We start from the raw sequence: 8,364 nt of genomic DNA on the forward strand, positions 1-8,364 counted from the left end.
TGCTGCATAATTATGCAGGTTTGCTTATGCTTTATAGTATGTTGTACAATTATGCAACTAAAATTGTTTTTCAATGTTTTATGTTTTTGGATGTAGCTCATATTGCCTTTTTGTAAAGTTGAAAGCTGGTGATAGCAAATTAGAAAAGTGTACGAGTCAAAGGTGAGAAAGCGCCTTTCTGGTATGCTTGCTAAAGCTAGGATGAAAGCGACTAGACCTAACTGGATAAGTGAACAAGCAAGGATTGGTCTCTTGGACTATTGGGATTCAAAAAAGTTCAAAGAACAATCAATCCAAAATAAATTGAATAGGTCATCAACTCGAGGTGGGGCATTGCACTCTACTGGTCGTAAATCACACCTCGACATTGCATTGAGCCTAGTAAGTATCTATATTTCGTTGCATAAGCTTAAATTTAGTAGATAATATCTAATGTTGGTAACCCTTTGAAGGATGTTGAAGCCTCTGTTGTGCTTGATGTTGCTGTGCTGGTTTAGTATAGTTATGGGGTAGTTTGGATGTTGTAATCCACCCTTTGATTAAATCTAAAACATAGGCATTCTCAATCTTTGTGAAAGTAAAATGTTTTCAAACTAAGTTAAAACAACCGATTGTTTTGTCGAAACAACCGATTGTTTATACTTAGGTGTTTTGAGAAAAAGATTGAAAACTGTTTTTAAAATGGTTGAACTGTTAAGAACCAAAACAACCGATTGATTCGAGGAAACAACCGATTGTTTGTTTTGGGACCATAACAGAAAAACTGTTTTATCTTTGACTGAGCTTTAAATGTTTTAACTGCTTACGCTCCAGTCATTAAATGCTTTGACCAATCTTTAAATGCAATTTAAGAGTTTGTTAAGATTTGATAACAAACTACATCTTAGAATAAATTCAGAAAAACAGATTTGACAATTAATTTTTGAAAAGTTTTTGCTAAGAGTTTTTGAGTTTTTCAAAGAGCTGAGATTGCTAAGAGTTTGTGATTGATCAAAGTGTATGGAATAGGATTCTGCTTGTATTGATTTCAGATTATCTTTTGTAACAAGTGTAATCCTTGTACTCTGTTAAACAAGTTTTGTTTCTGTGTTTCCTGAGATTGGTTGTGTGTTCTTGAGGGGATCAAGATCAGCAATCTTAGTGTTGGTGTGTTGGCCAAGGAGAGTGTGTTTCTTGAGGTGTTCAAGGTCATTCTCTTGGTTGTTGTGTAAGTGATCAAGGTGTGATTGCTTAGTGGATTTCCTCATAGTTTTGAGAAGACTGGATGTAGCTCTTGGTTTGGAGTGAACCAGTATAAACAATTGTGTACAATCTCTCTATCTCTAACTCTTTAAATTCAGTTTTATTTTTTTGTTTGCTGGTATAAACAACCGATTGTTTCTGTGAAACAACCGATTGTTTTTCTGGTACTGTAGCTTTTGCTTGCTGTTTTGGTGAACTGAATTTCTGAATCAATTGTTTCTTGAGATAATTTCATTCTTGTTTGAAAAGTTTGCGAAAACCCTCTTGAAACAATTCACCCCCTCTAGTTTAAAGCCATATATTCTAACAATTGGCATCAAGAGCTTGGTTCTTGAAAGTTATTCAAGTTGATCTAAAAATCTTTTTTAAATGCCTGATAAATTACCTTTTGGGGAAGGTGCTTCAATTAACAGACCACCTCTGTTTTGTGGTTTGAACTACCAATTTTGGAAAGTAAGAATGAAAATATTTATGGAATCTCTTGACAAAGGAATTTGGGATGCAATTGAAAATGATGCTTTTGTTCCAAAGTTTGAAAAGGATGGATCTGTCATTGAGAAACCATGGTCTCAATGGACTGATGCAGAAAGCAAAAAGGCCAAATTCGATTGCATTGCCAAAAATATTATAACCTCTGCTTTAAATTCTGATGAGTTTTTCAGGGTCTCGCAATGCAAATCATCAAAAGAAATGTGGGACACTTTGGAAGTCACTCATGAAGGAACAAATGAGGTGAAAAGAGCTAGAAAGCATGCTCTTATCCAAGAGTATGAGATGTTTTGAATGCTTAAAGGAGAAACAATTTCTGAGGTGCAGAAAAGATTCACGCACATCATCAATCACCTTATGAGCATTGACAAGACTTTTGATAAAGAAGAGTTGAACATCAAGATCTTGAAATGTCTTGATAGAGCATGGCAACCAAAGGTAACTGCTATTTCTGAATCTAAAGATCTAACATCATTAAGTGTTGCTTCTTTGTTTGGAAAGCTTAGGGAACATGAGCTAGAGATGAATAGACTCAATGTTCAAGAGAGTGAAGATAAGCACACAAGGAGCATAGCCTTGAAAGCATCCAAGCATAAGGGAAAGCAAGATTCCAGTGATGATAGTGATGAGGAAAACCTAGCTTGCTGTCAAGAAAGTTCAGCAAATTCCTAAAGAGAAATCGCAACAAAGACAACAACAAAGATAGGTATGGAAACAAGAAATCCAATGATTTTAATTCAAATAACTATACTTGTTTTGGTTGTGGTGAGCAAGGTCATATAAAGGCAGATTGTCCAAACAAGAGTAAAGAGAAAAAGTCTAACTACAAAGAGAAGAAAGGCAAGACAAAAAGAGCCTACATAGCTTGGGATGAAAATGAGGTGTCATCATCAAGTTCTTCATCAAGTGAACATGAGAAAGCAAATATATGCTTGGTAGCTAAAAATGATGATGAATCTTGCAGCTCAAGTGAGGTAAGTTCATGTGCTTCCTTAAATGAACAAAATTACAATGAATTGCTTGAAGCTTTTCAAGAAATACATGATGAAGCTAATAGATTGGTTCTTTCAAACAACCGATTGAAAGATCTTAACAGTTGGCTTGAAAAGAGAGTTAAATCACTTGAAGAAGATCTGGAAAAAGAAAAAAGTGATTTTGAAAAATTGGAAAACCATTTCAAAAATGCTTCTTGCAAGTGTGATACTCTCAATTGTGAAAATTGTGAAAATCTTGAGAAAAAGGCTCACTATCTTGTTGAAACTGTGGACAAGCTTTCAAAGGGAAAATCTAACTTTGAGAATGTCTTGGCATCTCAAAGCTGTTTTTTTGGAAAGGCTGGTTTAGGCTTTAATCCACAGAACAAGTAAGATAAGTTTTCAAAAAGTTTTTCAAGAAAATCAGAAAAACAACCGATTGTTAAGACGAAACAACCGGTTGTTAAATGCTTTTACTGCATGAAGAAAGGTCACTCTGTTAGGTTCTATAAAATAAGGAAATATTCTGTTCCAAGAGGTTTTACGAAGTGGATTCCTAAGGGATGTGAAGTTTCTAACTGCAAAGAAAAGTCAAAAGGACCCAAATTTGTAAGGGGACCAAATCTTGTTGCTTGAAATCTTTTATGCAGGAAAACTAAAGAAAAAGGAGGGACTGAGTCATCTTATCAAGTTCTTGAAGAAAAAGACAGTCATTGAAGCTGAATCAATGCTGTGCAAAAGACCTCAACAGTGAAAAGAGGCTTCTTGATCATAAAGCACCTGACTCATTGAAGAATCAAAATAAGGATAAGATTTTCCTTTATTTGTTCTTAATTTCTGTTTCAAAAGTTCTTTCACATGGTTAAACAATCTTTTTATGATCAATGTCATCTGCTTTGAACTCCTTCTGCTCATGGTTAAAATTCAAAAACAGTTTTAACTGTTGCAGAAAAACAACCGATTGTTTCTTCGAAACAACCGATTGTTGTGTCTGACAACACTATGAAGAAATTGTTTAAATTGTTAGTTTAAATTTCTATCCATTGCAGATCAATTCAAAGAGAGAATCTTGGTCAAAGAATCTGTGTTGAAATTTGAACATGTTCAGAGAGAAGTTACAACAGTCATAAAGGAGAATATTCCAAAATCTTGGAAATTCAAGAGCCTTAATGACTAGTCAAAGATCACATGTGAAGACCATGTGATTCTTAGCTTTTTCTGACATTTTATGTGCAAAGCAGAGTCAAGTCCTCTCTCTCTAAAAATCAGGTACCCACTGAATAAAATTAAATGCTAATTGATTCATTTTCTGCTATAAAATCTGGTGCAGATCTCTTCCACAAGAACAACAAATTGCAACATCTCTTGCAAAAATCTGTGAAGTGAGTTCTTCTCTGTTTTCGTCTCTGCCATCATGGAATCAACTCCTCCCACTTCAAAGAGAGTCAAATCCAGAGTTGTAAGGTCTGGAGGAAGGCTAGAAGGCTGGTTTTCTGGAGACAATTATCTCATTGAGAAGTATAGGTATGAAACAAGTATCAAGAAGATAAACAACCCCAAGGTTGTATGCTTTGATTTGGCTGAAAAGTCAAAAGCTTGATAATGTGAGAAGGCTGCTCAAGGATCAATCTCTCAGAAAGTTCCTGGAGATGAAGGGAAACATATATCCAGATTTAGTGAGGGTGTTCTACACAAACCTCAAGTTTGAGGGAAACAATCTAGTTTCTCATGTGAAGGGTGTAGAAATGGAGATAACTCATGAAGTGTGTACTGCTGTTGCTAGTCTCAAGTTCTCTGGTCTTAGAATCAACAAGGGAAACCTTGGAGTGGTGGAGGATTTTAACAAAATCCAATTCTACAAGAGTTGCTTGAAAAATCAACATGCTCAAGTAAGTACATGCTCGGTTGGAGGTCTAAAGCTTGATGAGAGATTGCTTGCTCTCATTGTAACTTGGATTCTAACTCCAAGGGGGAGTAATCATTCTGTGCTAACTGAAGAAGATCTGGTATATATCTTCTGCATCACCAAGAAAATCAAAATTAATTGGATCCATATAATCAAAGAACACATGCAAAAAGCCATGAGGTTAGGTGATTATCATTATCCATATGTTGTTTTGATATCTAAATTTCTACTCTATTTTGAAGTTAACCTTGAAGATGAAACTTTTGAGTTGGTCAAGTCAACTCAAGAGTTGAACAATTGTCACTCAGCAAGATGGGTTTTACCAAAGTAGGTGGAAAATGGATTAGTAAGGATGGTGATTATGGTGCTTCATCTAGTGGTGTTGTTAATCTTGAACAAGATGAACCTGCTGATATGGATGTTCAACATGAAGATCCACCTAAAGATTATCAAGATGTTGGACCTAGTGTTGGTGCTAGAGATCAGGAAGATGGAATGCCAACCATGTCTTCTTTTGAAAGATACATGATCAATAAGCTTGATACTTTTGGGGAGAAACAAAGGAATCTTCATGATCTGTGTGTTAGCAACTTCCAGAACATTGATAACATATTCAACAACATGGATGCAAGGTTCATGACTCTGGATGAACAGATTGAAGCTGTCCAGAATCAGATCTTTGATCTTCAGTTTGCTGATGAAGAAGAATGAAGGAAAAACAACTGATTGGTTATCGGAACAATCGATTGTTTTCTTGCTGTTATATCTGGTTTTTTAAATTTCTTTCTTTCTGTTGTTGCTGCTTTAATTCTGATGTAATCAAAACAATATCTTGTTTTATCTCTTATCTTTGTCTATTTGTGAAGACAAATAGGGGGAGATATATGTTGTGTTTAAGTTTCGATTTTTTTTGTTGTTAAAACAGTTTGGGATGAGTAATATTTTCTGATATTTAGTTCTGAAGTTTATTACTATTTAACTGTGCTAACCAAATATCAGAAGTTCTATGCTTTGTTCAAAAACTGTATTTTGCAGGAACTGCTTCAGATTCAATCAGGTACAACACAAGCATCAGAGATTTGTCATCATCAAACAGGGGGAGATTGTTGATCCAAGTGGTGTTCAAGTTTTGAAGAATCCAAACCCTTTGAAGGATGTTGAAGCCTCTGCTGTGCTTGATGTTGCTGTGCTGGTTTAGTATAGTTATGGGGCAGTTTGGATGTTGTAATCCACCATTTGATTAAATCTAAAGCATAGGCATTCTCAATCTTTGTGAAAGTAAAATATTTTCAAACTAAGTTAAAACAACCGATTGTTTTGTCGAAACAACCGATTGTTTATACTTAGGTGTTTTGAGAAAAAGATTGAAAACTGTTTTTAAAATGGTTGAACTGTTAAAAACCAAAACAACCGATTGATTCGAGGAAACAACCGATTGTTTGTTTTGGCACCATAACAGAAAAATTGTTTTATCTTTGACTGAGCTTTAAATGTTTTAACTGCTTACGCTCCAGTCATTAAATGCTTTGACCAATCTTTAAATGCAATTTAAGAGTTTGTTAAGATTTGATAACAAACTACATCTTTGAATAAATTCAGAAAAACAGATTTGACAATTAATTTTTGACAAGTTTTTGCTAAGAGTTTTTGAGTTTTTCAAAGAGCTGAGATTGCTAAGAGTTTGTGATTGATCAAAGTGTATGGAATAGGATTCTGCTTGTATTGATTTCAGATTATCTTTTGTAACAAGTGTAATCCTTGTACTCTGTTAAACAAGTTTCGTTTCTGTGTCTGCTGAGATTGGTTGTGTGTTCTTGAGGGGATCAAGATCAGCAATCTTAGTGTTGGTGTGTTGGCCAAGGAGAGTGTGTTTCTTGTGGTGTTCAAGGTCATTCTCTTGGTTGTTGTGTAAGTGATCAAGGTGTGATTGCTTAGTGGATTTCCTCAGGGTTCTGAGAAGACTGGATGTAGCTCTTGGTTTGGAGTGAACCAGTATAAACAATTGTGTACAATCTCTCTATCTCTAACTCTTTAAATTCAGTTTTATTTTTTTGTTTGCTGGTATAAACAACCGATTGTTTCTATGAAACAACCGATTGTTTTTCTGGTACTGCAGCTTTTGCTTGCTGTTTTGGCGAACTGAATTTCTGAATCAATTGTTTCTTGAGATAATTTCATTCTTGTTTGAAAAGTTTGCGAAAACCCTCTTGAAACAATTCACCCTCCTCTAGTTTAAAGCCATCTATTATAACAACCTTTTCATTTATTTCAGGAACGAAAATTTGGTCGGCCGGTTGAACTTGATGAATTATTCATGGCCACGCACACTAAGAAGGATGGACTTTGGGTAGATAGTCGTTCCAAACAGACTTACGTAAGTTATTGCTCTACTTTTCTATACATGATTTATATTCCTTAGTATTGCCCCACTTACAATTTTCACAATGAACTAGGAAACCTACCATGAGCGATTGAAAGCCCTCCAATCAGACAACTCTGAAGGATCATCTTCCAACTGCCAACTGATGAATCCAACAACAAAACTTCAATGCTGGAAGGATGTTGCTGGAGGCAAGAGTAGAGGTCAATGTTATGGCACTGCAGACTTGGCTTCCAACATTCGCCATGGAGTGTCTTCCCTAACCCAACCTTCAATATTTGCTCCTTCTAGTGATTACTTTTCTCTTAATGAACAACTTCATCAACAAGTGATGCAAGCAAATGAAAGAGTCGATCAAGCAACTCAAAGAGCCGATCAAGAAACTCAAATAGCTGCTCAAGCAAATCAAAAGTGTGCAATGTTAGAGGATAAAATAAAGTTCATGGAGCAAAAATTAATCATGATGATGGAACGGCAACAAGTTGACACCTCAACATGCACAAGTCAGGTTCACCCTCACTATGCTCGGAAACTTGATGATCAACCCCTGCCTTGAGTTCATCATTTTGTAAGTTTTCTTAAAACATTTCTTAAGTTTGTTTTGTAGTTTCCTTGACAAGAATTTATGCAATGCAATAGAAAGACATGGAGAGGTTGAGTCATTTTTGTATTACTCACTTTGCATGCATGACTCTTTGCATGTTTTTATCTTCTTGGCAGTGTTGTGATGAGCATGTTTTTATCTTCTTGGTAGTGTTGTGATGTGCATGTTTTTATCTTCTTGGTAGTGTTGTGATGAGTGAGTGTGTTCATGTAGTAAAAGTTCGTGATATAAGCAAGGGAAAAAGGATTGCAATTTTGGGTAAGTATCTTATTGGCAGTGTGTTCACGCAGTATCTCTCATTTTTCTGTTTTGGGAAAATATTGCAATTTTGTGAGGTACGTAGATATATATGTTCTCTTCTCATCCTCTGTGAAGAGAGACACACTGGGTTTGACATCTATCTTTGCTTAAAACATTTGGCAAGTGTCATTGCCTTTCAATGTCTACTTGTAAACTTCTTCATTTTGGTATAATTAGATTCACTGATCAATCCAAAAATTAGAAATGGTATGGTTTTATATTTTGATTATGCATGGATCTGTTTTGTTGTTCAAGTGTTATTGTTTTATATTGGCCTCCTGCACTATGTCATCAATTCAGCACTGTTTTCTCTTATTCCTTATGCAATATACATACATCATGCATGATGAAAACTTCATGTTGACTAATGATATGACCAATATAAAACACAATTGATCTGGTGCGCAGAGGAAGTCCAGGCAACACTCTAATTGAGCCTAAATGGACCTTCCAAAGACTAGGTTGATGG

The 8,364-nt window shown here is 35.4% G+C and overlaps 1 long non-coding RNA gene across 1 annotated transcript; it reads left to right on the forward strand.

Moving 5' to 3' along the window:
* Positions 1 to 223: 223 nt before the first annotated feature.
* LOC137825751 (uncharacterized) lies at positions 224 to 7,980 on the forward strand. The gene is made up of 3 exons (XR_011083341.1): positions 224 to 381; positions 6,884 to 7,559; positions 7,809 to 7,980. It is a non-coding gene; the product is annotated as an uncharacterized lncRNA (long non-coding RNA).
* Positions 7,981 to 8,364: the final 384 nt, after the last annotated feature.

This window comes from Phaseolus vulgaris, chromosome 8 (assembly GCF_000499845.2).
Source record: "Phaseolus vulgaris cultivar G19833 chromosome 8, P. vulgaris v2.0, whole genome shotgun sequence".
Lineage (NCBI taxonomy): Eukaryota > Viridiplantae > Streptophyta > Magnoliopsida > Fabales > Fabaceae > Phaseolus > Phaseolus vulgaris.